General features: G+C 38.9%; 1 protein-coding gene across 5 annotated transcripts in view; it reads left to right on the forward strand.

Annotated features, from left to right (window-relative positions):
* The window catches only part of alpha-Man-Ia (alpha-Mannosidase class I a), a 67,541-nt gene that overhangs the window by 26,645 nt on the left and 15,932 nt on the right, over positions 1-24,964 (forward strand). Inside the window, exon 1 of one of the 5 annotated variants that reach the window (XM_015171009.3) lies at positions 22,185-22,422. The exons of the other annotated variants lie outside the window; for them this stretch is intronic. The gene's annotated coding sequence lies outside the window, so the exon portion shown is untranslated. Of the gene's footprint in view, positions 1-22,184; positions 22,423-24,964 lie in introns of those variants that run through there. 5 annotated transcript variants of the gene reach the window in all.

Here is a 24,964-nt window from a genome sequence, read left to right on the forward strand (position 1 = left end):
AGAAAGTTGCATCTCTCTATACAACCATCTCGCTCTCTCTCTCTCTCTCTTTGCTCTCTGCTGCTCTTTGTTGGCGCCATGGCAAAGTTCAGACTCAAGCTTTTGCTGCTGCGAATGCAATTGCAAATGCAAAGTTAAGTGCAGCGAGAGAGGCGAGAGGAGCGAGTGCATTTTGTTGAATGTTTAATGCGAAAAAGCTTAACGCTGCGAACCGTACTGTTGCCTTCGCCCAGCCCCCCGCGACCCCTCTAACCGATCCGACTGCCAGCCAGGCAGGCAGTCAGTCAAAAGCCAACGCTAAGCCAATTAACTTTGCAAACTTATTCCGTGTGAAATTAATTACTTGAATTTTTGTTTTTCAATGTATGGCTATGCGGCTGCTGCTTTTAGTTGTTGCTGTTGTTATTTGTTGTGTTAAGAGGGAGAAGATACACAAACAAATTAAACTGATGAATTTTTGATGGGTTATTTATGAATGTACGCGCACTAATTTTAACGCTTCCGTTTCCTTACTTAGATTCACCCCAATAGTTCAGTTGCACAATTAAATTCCTTGAGTTCCAAAAGTTTGATTGCGCTTTGCATTAATATTTAATGCAAACTGTATTTCACGACTTTTGAGCATTTCTCATCGGGAAAGTGTGGTGCATCTAGTACCTCATATGCGTTCGAAACTGTCTTTAATCTTTAAGCTTAACAGCTTAACCTTTGATTGCCAGATTTGCGAAGATGCGATACATGTATTCAATGAACTTTTTCATAGATTTTTGAAAACGAGCTTGAAGCTGACCGTGTGAAAAACAAAATTATCTATAAGTTAGGTTTGCGACCCTTTGCGCGAATTTTCACGTATTTACTTAAGCATGCATAGGGTAATTTTTATATACAACTTTGCAAAAAGTTCTCACAGTTCGATTGAACCAAATTCAAACTTTAGTTCATATACGTGGACTACCGTTTCCAACGTGAAACGAATTCTCCAATAATTTTCCGAAAAATGTGAAAAAAAAAATGAAAATTTCCCAGAAGCGTTTCGTATGATAAGCAAAACTGTTTAAGCCCATTTACTTAAAAAAAAAGGACTTTTACCGATCTGATGACAACCCAAATGTTTCACGCAATCGTTTTCCATCCATTTTCCACTCTTACGTGTGGAATTTTTTAGAACCCGTTGACTTCCTAGCTCGTGCGGTTAAGTCTGTGCATTGTTCATCAATCAATCATTTTGTCAGTCAGTCAGTTTGGCGAAATAGTTGTTTATAGACAGACCTTATAGGGGCTTTCATAACTCTCATAACCCTTGAACCGACTTTCTCGCTTTGTTTTACTTAATATGCTCATTTTTCATACAAAGTTTAGCCCATTAAATTATATTGTATATGTTTCTGACTAGCCCCGCAATTAAATTGAGGCGCGGTCGACTTTCTCTGTGCCGTGAGGGCTTGTAAAAGTTTCTTAATAATAAATTGCTTAACTTTTAGGTATACAAAATCACATTGTAGCCCAAGGGGGTTGTGTTCAAAGCTTTGCCGGGCACTCCCTAACGCTCTCAACACGCCGTCGGCTCGTCACGTGCTAATTCAGGTGGGAGGGGATGAAATGAACTAAACGATGATCCTGTTATTTAATTTTAAATTATGACCGGAATTAGCGAAAGCATCTCCTTTTCGCATGCCTCTCCAATTCTGAGAACAGCTTTCTTACGCAATTCCTATTCAAGCGCTTGTAATGAGAGAGGAAATAAATATTAATAATTGAATTTAATTACAACCGTGGTACTTAACAGCCAGCAAAACTAGTTTTGAGTTATAGAAATTAATATATTTTGTATCACCAATAAGCTGTGTAATATGCATATGAGCTTCTATTCTCAACTATCTGTAAGAGCTATATAAAATACAAAGTTTCATGTACACAATATTGGGTAAATTTAAAGGAAAATGGTTCATTTAATCAAAGAGCACGTAAGAGGCTATAGTCGAAAGTCTATGGAATATCCTGAACTTGATATTTTTATATATATAACATATTATATAATATACGTACTATTCCATTTGGTAACTCAAACTCTTGAAGCCTAAGAGATTTTTGTAAAAAAAAAAACAGAATTTAAATATCGATAGCTATCGATTGCTTGGGAACGTGCTAAGTTATCGATTATCGGAAACAAACTCATACTGAGCGGGCACTTGGAGGGCCTACCTTCAGTCTCTAACTCTTATAGGTTCTGAGATCTTTGCGTTTACACATACGAACGGACGGACATGGCTATTGATGCTGAACAAGAATATATATAATTTATGGGGTCGGAGATGCTTTCTTCTGCCTGTCTCATACATTTGCACAAATACGTTATACAATTTTTAGCTATTTTCCATGGGTTCAGGACATGCAAATCACTACGATTACTTTTAATTAGTGTGTTAAATCATCGATAGCGCAAATTGCAGAGCGTATATTGATCGGCTATTGATCGGAACTATCGATTGTGTTGCGAGTCAAACCTTACACAATCTCATATATAATTTTATTTTATTATGGTCATATTGTATGTTTAAGCCTTGTTCCCAGGGATGGGTCTTGGTAGCGTTAACCGTTTACCCGTCTGCTGTTTGCTGTTTCCTGTTTCATTGCCTCCATTTGTTTTGTCTGCCCCATCAGTGCGGAACCCATCCGCATCCGTCATGCCGGAGCATAATTTATAACAACAATTGCAATGCAAAACAGCCTCTTTAAATGTAAAACACGCGCCCGCTTACCGAACCGAATCGAACTGAATCCTTATTTTGTCTGATGTTGTTCTTTCTTCTGTTTCTCTTTCCTTGCAGGTGAGTTGCAGCCGTGTCTTGTGAAGCGGAAAATGTGGCATAAGTAAAAGCTGCCTCGAATGTTTCGGATTCTCTCTGATAACAAGCGCCGCTTTTAGTGCACTATCGTGGCAGGTAGGTGGGGATTGGTATTGGGTAAATCTGGCCATGCAAGGGCAGCGGAAATTGGAGCTCATGCCACTGACGGTTGGTATAATAAGCTTCAATTTGGCACAAAGCGGATATTGCAAGGACACTGACGCTCCAATGTCAAGGAGAGGTGCCATCCTAGGTAACCAAATGACAAAACTGGGTTTCTTTCTGCCATTGATTAATGCGTTAGCTAACGCCCCAACGCTTTCAATTATGCTGACACACAGCAGCTTCTGACTACTCAAAAAAAACAAAAAACAATTGGGACATGCCGTTTGTAAGGCTTTACCATCTTTGACACGCACTTTGCTTAGGGAAAAAAACTTTTGTGAATTTATGACAAGAACTGCGACGGGAGTTTAAATTCCAACGAAGAACGAACTGAGTTGAGTATAGACGCAATAAGTAAGAGCTACTGGTACTGTAGTTCAAGCAGCAATAACCTTTTCTTTGTGCTTACAAAAATCAATAGTTTACCATATCTAGAGCCGATTTCATCTGGAGTATGTGCAATAATAAGCCCAGAGTTCTGTAGTTTAGAAAGCCCAATTACAAGAAGCTTTCACTTATTTTGGCCAAAAGTAAACTAATGCATTGAAATAAATAATATCGATTATAATCGATAACTATTGATAATTATCGAGAGCTAAACACATTTAACTAAAAAAATTATTTCATATAATTGAATAAAACTTCAGAGGACTTAAAAAAGGATTAAACCCTTACACTTCAATTACCTACTTACGGTATTGTAATGCGATAGTCGGCTCCACCGATAAATGCAAATATCAATTAAATCGATAGTTATGCATCGATTGTTCATTTGGCAAAAAATAAATTCTAGTTAACTAGAATTTTCAACTTATCCTCCATGCGCGAGCTACATTACATTAAATCGGATGTCGCCCAAGTTCAAAACTGTACTACTAGTCGTCTGGATCTGGAATATATATATATATATTGCAGTGTGTACAGATATATATCTATCTATTATTTATGAGGTCGTCGGACAATTCATGCCAAAATGCAGAGCGAACCAATTTTGTTGCACATTGCTTTGGCGCTTGTCTCTCTCTCGCCTGTTGTCTTAGTCTGTTGGTGGTGTAGCTCGGGGGCCGAAAGTAATCATTGTTCGATACCGGAAACTATTCAATTTCCGCATGACATGAAGCGTGTACAAAACAGGCCAAAGTGCTGAATACTGAATACTGAAAACTGAAAACAGAAAACAGACAGGCGGCACGAAATGTCCTTAAGGACAGCGGACGCCGAAAGCCAACAAGAACGTGGCACATCGGACGTTGACGACAACACAACTGAAAGGCGGAACGAAGATGAGACCAACAGCTGCTGCTGCTGCTGCTGCTGCTGCTGCTTCCAATGATGGCATATACATGCTCCAATGCGGAGCACTTTTGTGCCGTGGCTGTGGCTTCAGATAGTTCCATTTCTGGTGCACGCATTTGAACACTGATTGGTTTGGGTTGAAATGTTTAATGGAAATATCGCAATACGGCTGCAACACATTTTCAGCAGAAGCAGTAAAACGCAAAAGATTCAAGCTCTAAGCAAACAAAAATTGTCTGCATTGAAAATGAAAATACAAAAGCAAATTCACAATGAATTGAACGTTTTTAAATGCAAATGAATGAAAAGCGGCATTTTTGAAATGATTCACAAACTCAAATACTTGCACATCTCCCATCTGGACCATCTCTCTCGCTCTCTCAGTTAATAGACTTATCCCATAAGATGAAAACTCTTTATAGCTATACGTATGTATAGTTGACCGCTAAAGAGACAACTTCTGAAATGTATCTGCCAAAGCTCAGTTTATGTTGCTGCAGCCTGTTTGGCAGCTCCTTCTGGTTGGCTTAGCTGCTCCGCATTTTCATTTTTACCTTATGGCAATCAAGGCTGCTGCTCACTCACACCTGACCAGCTCGTCAGTGCTGCGCGTAAATTGTGTAGTTTTAGGAACATTATTTTTCTCAAATTTGTATACTTGGGCATATTGTTTCTGTGCAGCGGTTAGAGAAATTGCAAAAGTCAATAACTAAGTTGTGTCCCTTTATTCAGCAGGTCCATAGTTCATGATCGACTTCAAAGTTCTCGCCAATCTGGCCATAAGCCTCTGTCAAAGTTTGTCGGTCTCAAAACTGCCTAATTTTACAGCTTGAGACTTTTGATTTGAAATTTTCCATTATCGATGAATATCGATCGCAAAATGTAAAACTTATTCTAAAGAAAGCTGGCAACACTGCTGCTCAGTGCAAGTCTGAAGCAAAAGTTAAGGGCATAAGGCGAATATCTTTACCTAATGCTGCTGCCGCTGTCGTCCTTAGGGACAGGTCTCTTGCTTTGGGATTTGAAGTGCAGCATATCAAGCACTGGCACACTATTGGGATGCATCCTGAGGCAGCTGCAAGTGCAGCTGCAATTTGTGTGACTGTGTTGCACTCTCAGGCAAACACAAACGCCGATACACCTCGACTTTCCTACACACACACTCATATGGCCAAGGATGTGTGGCTTTAGGTATTTCTTACCTGTTACGCTTCGTTAACTATTTGATAGCATAAAAAGCTTTTGGCTATCAATCAAGTGGCCCTCCCTTTCACTCAATTATTTAGTACAGTTTGTCCGGGAGTTACGCTCAGCTGTTGGAATGTTGAAGTTTGTGCCTGGATGACAACATGGTATGCCCCAGGCAGCTGTTTGAATCTCGGTCGTCATGTTAAAAAAAAAAAAAAAAAAAACAAGTTAACCTTTGACGAAATACCCTGCGCACTTGACATCGCGGCTCTGCCTCTTCTCTTCGCTCCATACTATTGAAAATACTTTCTTGACTAACTTGCTTGCTGATTGTCTGATATTTTTAAAATTTTGGTTTTGGAGGAGCCCAAAATGTGAACAATTCTCGAGCTCGAGAGTATACTAATCGAAAACCCACATACCAAATTTGGTGCATCTAGCTCTTATAATCTTCGATCTATGGTTGAAATACAATATTGTACAATCGATATTTATCGATATTACGAAGATATCGAAACATAATAAGCTCGTTCTGCGTATGGTATAGGAGAATAAATATTGACGCGTTTCGATCCTTATCCAAGTATTTATACTCTCTGATATACTTTCCCATATACCCTTAGCTGGCACATATAATGGCTTAGATCCGACCGCGGTATAACTCTTGTGCAATCTGAGGCAATTTCTCAATTCACTGCCAGAACACGTCTCATTCATCATTCAAGGCAACCATGCCACAATCATGCATCATTCAAACAGATAGATAACCGAAACTTTTCGTATGATTTTTACTTACAAATTACGCTGCAATTGATGGCCGAAAGGACAAAAGCAACAAGAATGGAATCAAATTTGGCTGTCGTTTTCTTTACGACTGTTTCTAATTGCCAGCTGCCGGTCGCAAGCGTTTCTGATGTCCCCATTAGAGATGGGGGGATTTTTTCAACATATTGTCACAAATTCCGATCAACTCGTCACGACACTCACGACCTTCTTTTTTATTTTAAATATAACTCAATTAAATATCCATGTATAAATAGGGCATATTATTTTTACAGTGGTGTGATCAAAATTATAAACATACAAATAAGTATTTTTACCATTAGATTAATGAAATCGCATCTAGAATCGCTAGTTTATAAAAATAAAGAACTATACAGTATTTAATTGAATAAGTTTTATAACTTTAGAGAACGAAGTGTTACAATATTATATTGTCTCTAACATTCATTGCTTCGATTGTACTTTCAAGATTTTTTAATCAAGTTTTCATTCAAAATGTGGCATTTGCATGTTCAAATATGTATATATTTATGCATATATTCCTGATCAGCATCGGCAACAAATAAAACTAGTTCGTAGTTCGTTGACCAATTGAAAAATTCGTTGCTGTCAGAGACTAAAAGAAAGCAAGGCTCACCCCCTTTTGGGATCAGCGACATGCGATAACTCTCAACGATTCCATTTAGATATATTTTTAGCTCTAGTTCTTAAGTTTCATAATTCGTATTACAAAAGATCTAGATATACCCAATCCTATCTACCTATCTATATTTATGATATTTTATATTTGTTAATCTCAACATTGATACCTAATTTATGAAATTGAAATTCTGCCTACCAAAAATCTCGCTTACTAAAGATTGCGACTTTGATTTGGTCGTGTCACGACTGGCGCTCCGCTCTAGAGCCAATACGCTCCAATCGACGGAGGCTAAGTAAAGCGCTCGCACTTAAATTATTGGTCCCGGCCAGAATCGGACAGTTTGAGTTCCGTTCGTGTTTAGCACAAGGGAAATAGCCATCGATAAAAAGAAATGTTTTATGGTCTCGAGTTGCCAATGACTGCGGCATAGAAACGACGTGGCGCACCTCTTTGGCCTGCAAGAACTGCCTATGAATTGGCCATAAAAGCCGAAAGGCTGGCCGCCTGGCCGGCAGTTTCTTAAAGGCCAACCACTTAAAGCCCAAGAGCTGACGACGAAGCTAATCAATTGAGTTTGCTCTTGTGCTGAAACTTTGAATATCCCGCCGTGCCATGATTTCAATTCAGTTACAAAAAAGCTAAGTGTACTGCCGCCTTCAAAGTCATTGCCAAAAGCCCATATATATTTTGAGCACCAGCTGAGCTCCGCTCGACAAGTACTTCTGACGATTGACTAGCCAAAAAATGTCCAATTAGGTCCCACACTCTGAGATCTGGCAAGCAGCAGCTGCGATTTGGCGGGCTCCAGCACAATATTTTTTACAACATTCAGTGCAAATATTACACATGTCGAAGCGAGTCTATAAAAGTGCGATACGCCCACTCGCTTGAAAGCCAGGCCGGCATGGCAATCTCGGGAATCTCGTAAAAAGCATGTCGCCTTCATAAATATGCGATGAGACTTCTAAAAACCGAAACACGATAACAGACTCTGAAACGGACAAAAACCAAAAATAAAACACAAGGGCGGTCGGCGGGTCTAGTGTTAACCGCAGCATCAGCGCCGCAATTCGAATCCATTTTGTTCGATTTAACAGCTCGAATGCCCCGAAAGCTGACAAGTTGATCAAACTATTAATTTACCAAACCTCACGAAAACAAGTAAATGGCATGCCGAAGTTGAAATACCCTTGCAGACATGTGGCATCAAAGGGTTGTGTTAAAATTAAATTACCTTCGTCCGATGCTTCATGTTGAGCTATCCAATGTGAATGTTATTGAGTGCATGCTTTTTCGTTTGACTTGTCTGTGCTTTAAAGCACATGTATACGTACGTATACCCTATAAATCTCCACGGAGTAGCACATAATACTATTGGGCTCAGTGCAGGGTATTTGCTTGTCGAACACTTCCAATAAAAATACGTTTAAGACGGTTGCATGTATATTATTTTAGGCAAAGGCCTACGAATGTTAATTAGAATAAAACTTATTAATTAATAGATGTATGTGTGTATGTATTGGACTACAGGGCATTTGCTAGTCGTGTCCATGCATAGATAACACACTTCAATAAGCCCATTTTGATCGCTTTGGAATTTCGTTTACGGGCGCCACTTGAACAGCTGCTGCTGCTGCTGCTTGTGCCGAAAATTCGCTTTCCCCTCTCTCGTTGAAAAACTTTGAGATACAGCAACAACAATTGGGAAACTGAGAACTTTGAAGTTTTTATTCAAGAAATGCCACGCATTTGCAGACAACAATTCAAGTAGCCGTTGTTGTTGTTGTTGTTGTTCTATTGTTGTTCTATTGTTGTTGTTGTTGTCTTGTGCTTCCGAAAACTTTTCCTAGTGAAGTGTTTATGTCTGGTTTTGTGGTTGTTCGCTGCAGCAACAGCAACAACTATAGCAACAACAACAGCAACAGGGGCAACTTTTGGGCTCTGGCAGCAGCAGCGCCCGCATGTCAATGAAAAATACCAACAATACCCTTTGACCCCCGCCGCTCCCAGCTCCATCCCTTGCTACCCAATTGCTCTATCAAGCAAATATTTGTTTTGCGTTCAGCGGCTGTTTAATTTCTAGTTTATGTTGCATAATTTTAGGCTGCGAAGGTCAGCTGCGGCCTGATAAGCGTGGGCGTCGACTGCGTGGTTGCAGTGGGGCTGAGGGGAACAGGCGGTAGGCTACGCGTAGAAGGTTGGCTCTTTGATAACTTTGTGCTGACAGCATCGTTGAAAGCGCCCAGCCAGGACTTTCCGGGATAAGGACGATGATTCGTGCTATCTGGGAATCTTTTTGCTTAAGTCCGGCTGCCCAAACACCAAATCAAGGAGCGGAAGGAAGCGCAGTGGCAGTAGCAATAGAGGAGCAAAAAGAAGAGCTAACCATGGGCTTGTTAGTCTGTGTGTGTGTGTGTGTGCGTATGGGTGTGCTTATGTCTTTAGTGTTGCCGGCTTGGGTTGGGTTGGTGGCTAGATGCTCAATCACTTGATTGACAGGACAACACACAGACAGAAACTAGCTGACAAACATTTGGGCTTGACGATGTTATTAACAACATACACACACGCCCACACACGCTCATTACTTATATTGGGCATGGAGGAACCTGCGATGACAAAGGCAATATTTGAATATACAACAAACTGGATTCGTTATCATATATCCTTAGAAGTGCGCTATTTATGGACTTAGTACAGTTATCCCTCGGAAATTGAAACGTTCCTTAATGTATACGCTCAATGGAAAGCGGAGTATGTTGAGTACTTAAAGCGTCCAAGCCTGGCATATACATATAACTATATCAAGTCATAGTTAGAAAAGGTATTCCTGTTTTGGTAAGAGAGTATTCGAACAGTCGAGAGATTTGTAATGTTAACATTTCTTAATATATTAGACAGAAATTGCATTATTGTTATATATTTTTTTTTTTTAGTATTATCTTCCGTTTTAAAGAGGTAATGTTTAATTTTTCGTGATGATAATTGAGTTAAAATTAATTTAGCATTCATAAAAACATATCTTTTTCATTTCAAACATTATTTTTGTTGACGAATACTCGCATGTATTGCATATAAAATTAACATTGACCACAACTCGTAACATTTTTGCATTGTAATATTAGAACATTTAGGAATTCGAATGATTCGCGAACGCGAGAGCAACTATTGTGTCTCGATTACTCGAAAATAGCGCAGATAATTAATTACATAATCTGTGGGCCAAATCGCAATTCATTTCCCCGACCATAAGTTACATGCAATAATGCTTTTGTGCACCTGCAATCTCTGACGTTTTGTAGTTGGGTAACTGGCATTTGGGCCAAGTTGGTCAGCGGTTCGCATGTAATGCTAAATGTAATTGCTGGCTGGCCAACAACAGCATTAAGCAACGGCAATGAAATAAATTGAATTACATGTCCTGTCGCCGCAACGGCAGCAGCAGCAGCAGCTCGACTATCCTGTGTGCCCCGTGTTATTATTGTCTGCACCTGCCATATGGAGGAAACATATTCATAATGCCGCTGCCTGGTCCAGGCGGATATGAACATTTTGAATATGGCTGGCATCGGCTCGCTCGACTGCCGGATGGTTGCATTGATGCGGCTCGACATGACCCGCTCTGGCCCTGTGCACAGCTCGTTCCTGTGCTTTAATGAGCGAAATAACATGCGATATTATTCATTAATGTCTGTCGACTCTTGTCTGTCGTCTGTCGTCTGTCTGCCTTTGGCCAGCTGGACAACAACTTGGGCCATACGCTGCAATTAGAAATTTCATATGCAAATGCATGTGCGCTGCAGCGCAATAAATCAGATTCATAGCTTTTCAGGCGAGCGAGCATTCAATTTGCATGGATGCCAACCTGTAGATGACAGGTTCTTGCTGTTGTCAAGCCAATACGGTTTCAGATCTATTTCATTTTTCAGACACCTCAACAATAGCAGAAACCCTTAGAAATAAGGAATTAATACTAAGTAAATTCCAATTATGAACAGCTATTTTGTTGCACTTTAAGCAATGTAGAACGAAATGTAACTTTAATTGCAAATCAAAACATACTTTCGCACAAATACATTATACCCCTTTCAATGGCTTAAGGGGGATAAACTATGCTATGCTATTTTTTATAGCTATGCATTTACAAATGCGTATAAATCGTCAAATTAAAAATATAAATTCAAGTGCACAATTGTGCATTTAAATTGCCTTAAAGTGTAAAGTTTAATTATTCTTATTATATTTATATATTTTGCATTTGTTTCAAACAAATTTCGTAAAGTTCTAACTTTAATATTCGCCTGAAATCTGAAACGAAAGTTGAAATGCAGAAATCTTCAACGCAGTCATAAATGCCGATGTCTGCCATTTTCGACAGTTATTTTATTTGTTGCCAGGCTAAAACATTTCCCAACTAGTGTTAGCCACATGCAAAATAGCATAAAGAAATGTTACAATAAATCAGTTTTTATGTGCAATGCATGCTGTAGAGAAATGCAGATGACATAAATTGAGGACCAGCTAAAACTATGGGCGTTTGTGCATTTTTATTTATTTTCTTTTATTTGAATTTATTGGCTCGAACCAGTCCCTGCCCTTGGATGCGGCACGTAAAACTGGCTTTCTCTCGTATATTTTCAATATACTATTATAATGAAACGGTTTAGCTCATAATTTATATAAAATTATTTTCTCATTGTTACAAGTGGAATTTAAATATCCTTTTACTTAAACATTGCAAGCTTTACAGAGTATCATTATAGTAATTATTTTATATGTATAACTAACAATATGTCAATATATATGTAATATGCTAACAATCAATAGTTTGCAGAATAACGATAAATTGTTCTTAATATATCCGTTATATATTAATTATTTACATGCTGCAGGCCATTTATTAGCTCACATAAAACAGTCTCTCGCATGCTCGTTTTTTTTGTTATTAATATTTGTATATGTATTTGTTCAATCTACAATCAAAAACCATAAAAATGTCAAAAATGTGCCAAAGATATATGGCAAAAAAAAAGTAAAAGAAAAACCTGTTAAATAATAACTGAAGTGCAGCGAATTGAAATGTTCGATTGCGCACACAAATAATACATATATGTACATACATTTACCATTTAGTATCTAGTATGCAATTGCGCTGGTTTTTATTTCCTATATCCATTGAAAGTGTCTAGGAAAGGGTCGATCTAGCCATGTCCCTTCGATTTTCTGCTATGAAAGCTAGAGACCAGAGAAATTTTATATGTATACCATAGACAAAACGTATCCAATCTTCTATTTCGATATCGCCTTCCATTTTCATATCATTAAATATTGATTTTGAGACTGGGTTGATACCTTCCCAAACAGACAGCAATAATAGTAAGGCCAGAGCCTTGCGCTTTGGTATCTACACACATTTGTGTGTCGTCTTTAGCAGGAATATATATCTTATACATAGTCTTTGGCAAAGGCACGAAGAGAAGCACAGCCACTGCATAAAGTGCGCCGTGGAGGGCATCTACTGGCCGTTCACTCCCGACCAGCATCACTTTCTCCTTTGTTTTTCAGTTTTGCGATATTCATTTTACTTTACGACGTACAATTTCGAGGTGAATGAGTGCAAAGCCTAATTTAATTTGAACAATAAGTTGACAGCAGTTTCTTAAGCAACATGAAACAGTAGCAGTAGCAGGTTCCAGCAGGAACCGGCAACAGGTTGCCAATATTGCGAGTGCCTGGCATGTGCGCGTCCTGTGCGCGGCAAGGACTCTCATCGGACAAGGCGCTGCCACTGCCACTGCCACTGCCAGTGCCACTGGCTGGTTGGCAGTGAAATGAGCGCATTTGATGTGCGGTAACTTCATAAGTTTATTGAATTTAGCAGCAGGCCCCTCCCCCCCTTCCCCTTTCGCAACACAGACACACACACACACAGTCTTTTGTTGCTGTTCGTGGCCCGCTCCAGAGCTCTTTTGCTGAGACTCATAAATTAAGTTTGACTTTGAGTTTGATGCCAGTATAAAAGGCATTACGCGGCATATGGGTGTGTGTGCAGGTGGTTGGATGGGTGTTGCGATACAAATGCCAGAGTTGAAATTACGTATACGCAGCGTATGCTGTAAACATATTAAAGCCTGAAACAGCGCGCTAAAAAAAAGGAACCACAAAATCGCTGGGCGTGAAATCTATTTTCTTTTGTCAATTCATTTTAAATCGCATATTAGCACGCTTTAATGGGCTGTTGCCGCGCTGCAACATCCCTCCGCACTAGACCAGACTTAAAACATATTTTTATTTATGACAGCGCATAAAAAATAATACGCAAAAGTTTATGGCTCGACGGGCACAAGATGAAAAATTGGCTTTACACGCCAGCCACGCCACAACAACAACAGCTGCAACAATAAATATATAGATGATAATAAAGCCAATGATAATGATGATTCAAATGATAATGCGGGCCCCGCTACATATATCTCACATAGCAATGCGGGCGGTGAAGTTTTGCTGGTGGAGTTGGGAAGCTGCACGCCAATGCCCACACGGTCACGAATTATGACCAGTCCCGCTAGGCCCGACAATAATGTCGCACACACACACGCACACACACACACACACATACACACACGCTGGCACTCCAATCGATAGACGATAGACGATAGAACAACTCAAACACAGCCATTCGCGTAAGCTTCAGCCCCAATTGAATAGAGCTGAATGTTATTAAGTTAATGCTAATGGCAATTGCGTGTTGCAATATCTGAAAACTTATCGACTTGCATAAATTATAATGATTTATTTAATTCTCAACAATATTGCTTTAATCATTTTTCATTATCAATTATTGCTGCATTGGTTCAGTTGGGCTTCCAATTAATGGTTCTAGGTCCGGTTCGTGAATATAGCTTTGCACACATATGATAGCAGCTCTTGTTTAATAACAATTTAAAGTTTTTGAATTTACAATTGCCCGTTGCACTGAAAATGTTGCTGACCGTAAATATTTTCATATCCAAAATGCGGGCTACATTTTCATGTCCATCAAAAACTTGCAGCTACCAAATATGGTTGGGTAAATCCAATTGTTGGAGTTAAATTGAGTTAAGCTTTGCTACTGGAATTTACTCAAAAGGTTTTTATTTTCAAAAAAACATAATGTTCAATTTTTAAGTACAAAATAAGCATGAAGAGTTCCGGTATCAAACCGAATGGATTAAAAGCCAGTTTGCCGCCTTGATTTCTTAAGCAGCATACTTTTAAGGAGCTTGTGTTAATGTTAGTATGGGCTTCCAAAGTATGCGTTTTTATTTTTGACTAAATTTATGAAGTGAGTCGATAAAGCAGCCCTTGTCATATGCTGTCATACACCTATGTATGTATAGAAAAAGAGAAATATTTTTCCTTTACCTACCAATTTTAGTGTTTTTTAGTGCTTAAAACAACTTGTTGCAAAATCGATATTCATCGATGTACAAAAATTCAAAGAAGAGTACAAATGTAGCCGTTTTGTATTATCATGTACTGAGAAATTTAATTTATTATGTTTACATTAAAAGCAAAAGCAATTACATAAAAATAAATATGAATAAAGCATTTGGGGTAATTCCTTTAAACCTTAAAGGGGGCAGCAAAGTTAAATTCCTCTCTGCTGTAAAGTTTGCCACAGAATTCATAGAAATGAGTTTATTTTACGGCTACGCTTTTCTGAGAATTTCTAAATTGAATTTGATAATGTGGCCATGTGAATAGAGCACTAAAAGCTCCCTCGAATATGTGCGTGTGCATATACATACATATATAAATTTATAAATAGTGGCTAGCACTTAGTTTAGAACACTTCGTTTGCAATTTCAATTAGCGAATTCGAGAAATCCGAATCTTCTAGTTTCTACAGCGGATTGCATCAATAAGCGTGGCAATTAGCAGTTTGCTGGCTGAAACGCTCAACACCTATCTGTGCGATGTTTGGCGGGGAAAGGGGTACGATAAGGGGCAGTAGACCTTGGCCAAAGAGTAAACGCTATGATTTCTCGTATGGCTGCTCTAATTGCATGGCCAGTGCTGTGTGCCTGTGTGTGTGTGTGTGTGTGTGTGTGTGTGTGTGTGTGTGTGTGTGTGGCAACAGACTTCCTTGGTTCAGCTTTTGGCCTAGAGCTTGGTAATTAGATTTGGATGCCCTAGCTGCGTCTAACGAACCTTGTGAAAAACTTTAACCAATACAACGGCATAGCACCCGTCCTCCAAACCCCTGTCAAATTCCCTTCGCTCGCCCACAATATAGCCGGGCCCTGGCGCTGGCATCTGGGCAGCAACCAGGCCCCGGCAATAATTCTCGGCAGTCATAACCGTAATCGCAATCATGAGCACAATTTCATTCGAGAGTTTTCCTTGCTAGCCAAGTTTTTCGAGGACTGTGCGTTTAATGAGGCTAATAAAGTGGATGGTGCCACGCCTCCGCGCCCACACAAGAATACTCATGCTTTTGGATTCCATATGTTGGCATGCCATTACAATAGCTCGTTTTTAATGAGCTTATTGCATATTAACGGATTTTGATTATGGCCCGATTCGGTCAATTGGCCGCTGCCAATGCTGAGATCCCGCACATATGTCACATCCTGCGGCCTACTGCATCCTTCACATGCATTAAGTGCCCTTAATATGTGCACAATATATAAAGCGATTGCTAAAAAGTTTACACAACTGTTCAGTTTGCAATGCACTCAGCTTCAGTAAATTTTATAAAATCAGATTGTGTCCTTTTGTTTTCGACTTGGTGCTCGCTTCCCAACGCAGCAGTTAGCGAGCGACTGCATTTGCCATATTTCACATGCCAACACACACACACACACACACACACCCAGACATTAGCAATGTGGCCGTTGGGCGTGGCTGTGGGGCCTGGCCAAATGGCGCCTGGAGTGGGCATAATGTTTAGTGCTTTTTGTTGTAAAGAGTTTTTTTTTTTTTTTTTTTTTTTTTGCCCAGACCATAAATTTAATGTGTGTGTAATATGCACAGGCATGCTGCTGTAAATGATGAAGCAAGGGCTTAGAAGGGGGGGTGTACAAGTAGAAAAGGGCGCAGACCTGAAGTATTGGCCCGAACAGTGGTCATGCGGGATTTCAATTGTAAAGCAGACAATTGAAGTTGCGCGATTGAAAAGCAGTTAATTATAGCGTAAAGTAAATCCTCTATACATATATAAAAAAAAAACCGTTTCTCCTGACTGTGATTAACGCACAGGCCAAGCTTAAATTTTCAATTTTCAACAGTGAAAAGGTCACCAGAACCAGGATTATATTCTTATTATTGTTTTCATTTTTTCTTATTTTTGTTATTATTACTCTGCCAACTATGCAAAATGACAGTAAAGTATATATTATCTGATGCCAGCGGTGAGATTCGAACTGGAAGAGTTCAACTCCTAAAACTCGTAGCTGAAACTGAAATTAAATTTTTATTAAAGAAAGCCCAACTGTGGGGGGATTAATAGAAATATAATAATTATTAAATAAAGTAACAGAAGCAATGCACATAACCATAATAATATGAAGTTTAAAAACAGGGTTAATTCAATTGTTTAATGAAAATTATATGACTTCACACTGAACTGCAAACCCATGTATATTCAATTCAGTTTCATTCAGAATTCCTCTACTCGCTCCAGGCTCCAGCAACATTTTGCAGCCACTGTGCTGTGTTGCACGTTATCAATGAAGAGCATAATGTAAACATTTTCAAAATTCATAAATACCTTCAACACATGCATGTGGCAAGGAAGTTGCCGTTTTCATTGTGCTTGCTGTTGTTGTGGTTGTTGTTGTTGTTCCTCCTGGCTAGAAATGCGACTTCATAAAATGTCAAAATTTATTGGCGAGCCGGAGATATCCCTTTAAGATGCCGCCACGTGCCGGCTTCATAATACGCTGGGCTTGTCTTTGCAATATTGCGTATACGCCACGTTGAGCTTTGGGGCCAAGCACGAGTTCATATTATTTAATTTGCCTATTGGCGAACTTTGACATAGTTGGGCGTGACTACGAGCCTGGACGTATCACAATATTTCCCCAGTGACCTCTATAGTTAATTGTACTGCAGTCCAGTGGCTGAGCCGACAGCATAGCCACGCCCTCTTTCTGAGCATTTAATTGCAAATTACCCACACCGCAAATAACTGAAATGTGGCTTATCCCGTGGACTGTGGGCAATATCACGCCTTTAACCGCATGATAACTGATTCGCATGGGATTAACTGGACTTAATATGCCTTTAAGCCTAAAGAAAATTTAGTCATGTCGTGTACTGTAAAGAGGATAAAGTATGCTCTATCGGTTAAGCATAGCACTTAATCTTGTTTATTTCTTCAAAATCGTTTCTTTTGCTTAACTTTACTTTCTTTTTAAAGTTGCAAGATATCTATAAAAATATTCATAAATATCTGTAACAGACTCACTTAGATTAATTCCCCTTGCGTTAAGTTTTTATATAAAATCTATTTATTCGCAGAATATTTTAAATTTCTCGAAATATGACTTTTTACATACTTTGAAGTTAATAAGAGCATTTTTAATTTCACGTAAAAATGCATTTTTAAAAGCTTTTTTTAAAAGTTTGTTCGTTTTTTCTGTTCACAGATAATTGAAGTCCTGGCAAGCCAGCGAGCTGCAAAGTTCATGTCTCTTTCCATTATATCTTAGGGTTGATGGAAAAGTTTTAATACCTCATGCAATGTTATTATTTAAAATTTCTTTTTATGCGCTGCATTCATAGGAAAAAATATACAAATATAAGCGTAAATGCAGAAGGCAAAAGGAGGTATCTCCGATCCGATGGGGCATAGTTTTGATAAGGACGACAAATTGCGTCTATAATAACGAGCAAATATTTTAAAATTTACACATTTAGAATTCGATATATGTTCGGGTGAAACATACCGAGACCGAGTTTATTATATATCGATCGCATTCCATTGTATCGATATATATCGAATTTTAAAAACGCGCATAACTGAAAGACTTTTAGAGCTAAAGATTCCCAATTGAGTATGTAGAGCCTCGAATGGCATACATCGATCCAGGATCCAATTTTGAATATCCCCATCCCTTTCTAGCACAGATAGAGATCTTTGATGCGACTTTGAACATTGTTGTTGCAATTCGCAAAAATAATAAAAAATTCGATTGTATATGTATAGGGTATCTCCATGTAAGGCACTTCCCACTGATGCACTCTTGTTCATTTTTATGAAGATTGGAAATGCTTCGTTAAGATGCGGTGCTTTAAGGTCATAGTAAAAGCCTCCTCCTTTGCCTTTAGAGTGGACGGCGAAGTGCATTGGATTGTGCCCCTCACACAGCCCCCACCCCCCCCCCCCCCGGCCCCTCACCCACCCTCTCTCTCGTTGGTCCACGGCGAGCGTCAAAAGCAACAAATTGCCATTTCCTTTTCATAATCGCTGCCGTCGCCAGCTAATTAACTGTTTTTATTCTGGCGCCATTGTTTGTGGTAACGGCTCACAAAGGCAAAAGGATGCGAACAGGCCCTTTCGTGGTAACTGCTACAAACCACGCCCCCCCCCTGCTTCCCTCCGCCCTTTTCCTTTCAGTACGCATTTTATTGTCGTTAGTCGCGTTACGCCCTCGAATATCTAACATTGCAGCCTCCGTTCAGTTTTGTTTTGTTCTCTTCTTTTCTTCTCACCATATAAAAACACTTGTTGTTGTGCTTGTTGTTGTAGTTGTTGTAGTTGCTTTTGTCATCGTTACCTTTTTTATTAAAAAACTGAGACAACAACTCAAGAGTGGAAGACATCGAGAAAAAAAAAAAACAACTACAACAAATTTAGAATACACCGCTCGAGAGTAGTCGACTAGTTTATACCCTGTTACAAGGTAGTGCCACATTACTTGTTGCAACTATGTTTTGTATTGATCTTCTAATGTTTGTTTTTTGAGTTGAGAGCATTTGAAATGCATTTCTTTATCCTTTTCATAATGTGCGAGAAACTTTAACTTTAAGTATTCTTCAACGACACGACCGATGACATGTCGCTGAACGCGTCACATATGCCTCTGACATAGCATTGAAGACGTTGCGAACCGATCTTCAAACCTATCTATAGATTGTTAAATGAGCATGTCGGTACATCAACAAGTGATATGATTATTGAAATTGTACTTAAATTGCAAGAGGCAAATCGGTTCGCTTTTATGTGGCAATGATAAATGTTAACACTAGAAAGATAACCATTTTCAATACAGTTAAGTATCCGGAACTCTATTAACCGGAAACATTTTCGTTTAACCGCGATGCGAAGTGGTTTATTTAAACCAACCTTCATATCCAGTAGATTGCTCTTTATCCTACGGATAATAATTACGGATAATAAAGTTTAACAGAGTTATAAAATCGAGCACTGACCTATAACTAAATGCATTTGTTGCAATTGAATCTTTTTTTTTTTAAATTAAATGCAAATATGTTATAAACTACGACATTTTTCAATCGAGATTTTCGCTTATCCGTATAGTCCGGATAATCAAGGTTCAACGGCATGCACGTACATACATACACATCCTTTTGATACCCTGCTTTTTATGCATTTAATGGCTACGGGGCAACAAAAAATATATAAAAAAGAATGTATAACTGTATACATATACATATATATATAAAGGTGTGTATATATGTTATATACATGTATGTATATATATTACGCTGTTGTTGTTGCGTTAGTTATGTTGTGTATAGGTTTGTCTGGCCTGCCGCACTCCTTGCCGCACAGCGCCGCCAGAATGTAAGCATATTTGACAACAACAATAACGATTCGCATATTATCCGGGAAAGCAGCTACAGTTGTTTTCGTGTTCCTCATTGTTGTTGTTGTTGTTGTTGTTGTTGTTGTTGCAGGTGTTGTTTTTGCTGTTGTTGGCATTGTTATGGTTGTTTATTGTCTTACTTTGTGCCATGTTTGCCTTTGTCATGTCCTCGTCAGCTGTCAGCTGAAAGGCACCGAAGCGCAAAGCAAGTGACAAGTGCAAGAATCCTTCGTACTTACTTAATGGCCCAGGCTTATTTTTGGCAGCGAAGCGCCCGCAATAACAACAGTAAGCAACCTTTACGCAAGCGTATTCTCTTTGGTAAAAAAAACAAAAACAAACAACAACAAAAAAAAATGAATAAAATTAATATGAAAATGATGCCCAAAGGTTTTTTTTCTTGTTGCGAAAGGCTTTAGCTAGAAGTCAGTGCTTGACGGAATGCAAATGGAGTAATTTTGCTGGCGAAAAAAAAAACATCAAATATAAAAGAAACACGAGCTACACATTAGAACACAAGTTGGAAGATGGACAGTGCGTTAGAAAGAGAACGAGCGACTCATCACAACAATTTTCCTGCTTCAAAATGTGTAAAGAAGACAGTTGTTATTTGGAAAAAAATAACATTTATACTTGTGCTAAAGGAGAAATCTTCTACTTTCGATATTCGTATCTTGTGCTACTCTCGAGAAGACAAGAGTATCGATATGCATCGCAGCAGGTAACTTTTGAAAGCCTTAGCGCTTATCAAAAAGTGTATTAAATGTACTGCATAAAAAATGCGCAAATATATAACGTATACGCTGCCCACTTTTATAGGCTACCTACACTGACTCCAATGAAGAGAACTTAAAAGTTATCGGAATGGGTCTTTTTATTAAAGCACACCTGGCATTTACTTTTACAAATCCCATGTTTTTGCCTTAATTAGTAATGACACTCAATAGAAAAAACACCACAAAGTTACCAGGTTTTTGCAATATAATAATGTATCGGCTGACCCTGGAATAATTTTATTGCCAGAACTTTCGCCTATTCGAAACTCAACTGTCATATTTTTGCATCGGCTGCGACGCAAATTTGCTTTCGACGACGTTGCGACGTTGCGACTTCAGTGTAAATGGCATATTAGAAGCTATTTTGTCATGTGTTATAATTTGATTTTTTTCTCACAAAACGACACGCGAACATTTTCAGTTATTTGAAATTCTGCAGCCGTTGCTTTTGAGCCAAGTGTAATTACAGCGAAATGCTTGTAGGTCTTATACTAATTTTTGCATTAGTTATTTCATTAATTTTGTCCAAGTATTGCTGGCAGTTGGATTTATTATATATATAAATTAATGAAAAAAAAACTTGCTTGATTTAGCAACTGTTTTAATAACAATTATTGCAATGCTACACACAAGTTAAGCTAATGTTATCAATATGTGCAATTAGAACAACTGATTTAATTCACTGCTGCCTAAATTCCAAGTAAACTATTTTCTAAAAAGATACGTTTGTTATGCCACAATCAAATACAAATTGATTGTTCCTAAAGTTGTGTACTTGTGAAAAGCTGGCAAATGAAATTTGTTGTTCATTTAATCTGTGCGATTACTCAATTATTTTAATTGTTTGCAATTCAAAGTATTTAATTACGGGTTATGCTTGGCCCGATTAAAAGTTAAACTTGATGCAGTTCGCAAAGGCTTGGCGGGCTCTCTTCATTCATTCACACAAAAACACACACACACACACACACACACACACACAAGCACACACACACTGCGTATACTTGATCCACATTTACCGTTGCCTTTTAAGTGGCCCTTGTTGCTCGCCATTAATTAGGCATAATTAAAATGTAAATGGAGCAGCAAACAAAAAAAAAAAAACAAAAAAGAACGCACACACACACACGCGCACACTCAATGCATTGCTCCTTGACTTGCATTCATGGATAAACTGTTTGCTGTTGTTGTTGTTTGCATTTGCATTCATTTACTCGTGTAAATGATTGAAACACATTTGTTTCTCATTTCGCTTACGGTTTAGTCGACGCACTTTCGCTCGCTCAATGGATCGCATTGCTGATCCTGTTATTGTTTCGCGCATGTTTCACATTTGTCTCAAGGCTAACGCAAGTGCAACTTTTGCTAGCTCCCGATGCACAGCCATTCCGACCCGACCAAACCCCAACCCTGCCCGTCAACCCCACTCAAGAGAGCTTTTACAGTGGCAAGCGTTTCGTTTTTCAGTTTGTTGCTGCTCTGTTTTGGTGTTTCAATGCAATGTCATTACGTTCCGCGCTCACGTTTTTTGTGCTTGCACGCTCAACTCTTGGGGTTTCATCCCGTTTCGTTTCCGTTCGTTTCAATCTATGCTTTTCGCTGCCCTCTCATTGGCAAATCCCATTGCCGTTGTTCTGCCACAGTTGGACAGTTGGCTCCACTTACCGCACTCGCCTGTTGTCTGCTCAGCTATGGCCACGCGTTGCTCGCAACAACAACAACAACAACAACAACAACAACAAATACAAAAACAATAACAAAACGAAGCATTCGCAATGTGAAACAATAATAAAGAAATACGCACATAAAATAAAAGTAAACACGCGCATCACACGCCGTATTTTGTTAAATAATTGATATTGTCTAAAACAGCTGTAGAGGACAGCAACACAAAACAACAAACACACGTATACAATTTTATTTATACCAAGTTTTGAAGTTTGCCTAAGTATAAGTGTGCATCTGTGTGTGCGTGTGTGGGTGTGTGGGTGTACGCGCAACAGTTCAACGAGGTGGCATAAAATTCCATACACATCTTTTTTTTCTATGCACAACACAAACTAATCAACAACAAGAGCAGCAGCAGCAACAACAACAACAACAACAACAACAGTAAACTCATATTTTGCATGAGCAGCCCCTCAAGGTGCGCTAGCAAACGTGCTGCGTAGTAGGGGGTGTAAGGTGGGGGTGGGAACTTCTAGTGTTGGCTTTAAGCACATGGGCCGCTTGACACGTTTCTTCTGCATTCCCAAAGCATTGGCCGTTGACGCACAGCCTCCTGGGCAAGTTGTGTGTATGCGTATGGGTGAGTGTGTGTTTGTGTATGTGCGCGTCTGTGTGAGTTTGTCTGTTTATATTTTATTTGCGTTTCGTTATTTTATATTTTTATACCTAGAACCCATTGAGAAAGAGGTATAAGCATTGTGTGCAAATGAATGTAACGGGTAAATACTATAAGATATATATATATATATATTCTTGGCCAATCGAGTCTGTCTGTCTATTCTGCTGGGGTGTGAACGAGTCATTATCCGAAACTTTTAAAGTGAAAATGTTGCAAATCGATAAATATCGATAACAACTTCATAAGCAGAAGCATATCCGAACAGAAAAATATTGTCTATATATATATAGATTCCTGATCGGTCTTAACAGTGCAGTCTTTTGCGTGTGACCCTGTTCAGCTCAAAGAGTTTCGACTGCTCGAAATCGATAAATATCGATAACAACCGCATGAGTTTTGAGCAAATCGACGCCGAATTAGCGTATATACATAGTATATTCTCGTAGCTTATGTCTTTTGGTTGACCCTTGTACAGGGTATCTGGTAGTCGGGCACACCCGACTGGAGCACATTTGCTTGTTTTCTTTTAATTGCCGCATAGCCATGTCCTTGAGCATTTAGCCAGCATCTCGTCGCCCAGTGTTTATATTTAAACGCATCTCTCGAGAGTTGAGCGCAAAAAAAAAATAAAATAAGCAAAGACAAGAAAATACTCATCAACAGCAGCACAAATCTCACATGCACATACATTTACTTTGAAATTCAGCTGTTTGCGCAAACTGACAATATCTCAAGCAGGCAAACACACACCCGTTCCTCTCTCTCTACCCCGCCCTCCCATGGCCGTGTCTACGAATTGCGTGCCACATTTTGATATGAATTGATGTGAATTGAATTAAGGCAAACGATTGGCGCGGCGGTTGCCGATTGCCGATTGCCGGCTGTTTGCCACATAAATGAAATACAATTGTGTTCAGAGCTGCGGCTTTTACTTTTGACAGATGTTGCTTTTAGTCAAAGTCGAAATACGACTTGATTTGATGATGGCTCACACCTTGCTCTTCCCGAGTTATCCATAATGAAAACTGTTAACCCGCTCAAAGCTCAGTCAGTAAACTATAGAGTCATAAGTTCATCTGGCGCCTCAATCCTCAATTGGCAGCAAATTGCAGCTTTGCTGCACAAATGATGCGTATACGCAATATCTTTGGCGACATTTTTGCGCTTGCTCTGCCAATTGCATAGAGTTGGAATGGGGCATGAATTATAATATGTACTACTATGTAATATCGAATAATATGTACTTTTATTAGGAAGCCGAGCACATAGAATCAGCCAAGCTATTGATTATTTGAATAAAATTGCATTTGTGGAAACTGCACTCGAACAAACACATCCACACATAAGTACTAATACTTAATGCTGTGCTTATGTGTGTGTGTGTTAGTCTTCGAGTCTGAGTGTGCTTCAAGAATTTGTTCTAACATCTATAAAAACGGAAACAATCGCTAAAGTTCATCAATTCAAAAATGGGCACAAAAATGTCATCAATTGAACAGAAGTGCGACCCTCTCCCTCTCTCTCTATCTGCCTCTTTCTCGCTCTTTCATCTGGGCTTTGTTCAAATGGGACAACTATCCTTTCTGCTTGCCTAGAGTGGGTGTTAAACTGTCCATTATGAGCGACAGACAGTCACGACGCGTCCGCGTCCTTCAAGCACCAATGGCATTCTCTGTAGGGCCAGACAATAGTCGACTGTCACGTAACAATTATAAAGCGATAAATAAAAAAGAAAAAGAATATACATATATAAATACCATTGAAAACCAGATACACTTCAATTTAAAATCCAGTTTTCCACGTTCGCCCAGTCCTTGGCAAGTTAAAAACCACTTTAACATGTTGTCAACTTTGATGTTTTAATGTTCATTATTATTAATCATTGCTGCCCCTTTTAAATATTTGATAAGAAGCTTATATTACAACAATATTTTATCCTACTAACATTGCTTAAAGTGGTTTGGTATGGCATGGCCAACTTTTGGCTGAGAAGTTTTCAACTTAACTTCAACATTTGCAAATCATCTTAAATATTCCGCCAGCGAGCAACGAAATTTACCTAACTTTGATTTTGACTAAAAGAAAAGTGAGCGGGGCATGAA

The sequence above is a fragment of the Drosophila virilis genome, chromosome X (assembly GCF_030788295.1).
Source record: "Drosophila virilis strain 15010-1051.87 chromosome X, Dvir_AGI_RSII-ME, whole genome shotgun sequence".
NCBI lineage: Eukaryota > Metazoa > Arthropoda > Insecta > Diptera > Drosophilidae > Drosophila > Drosophila virilis.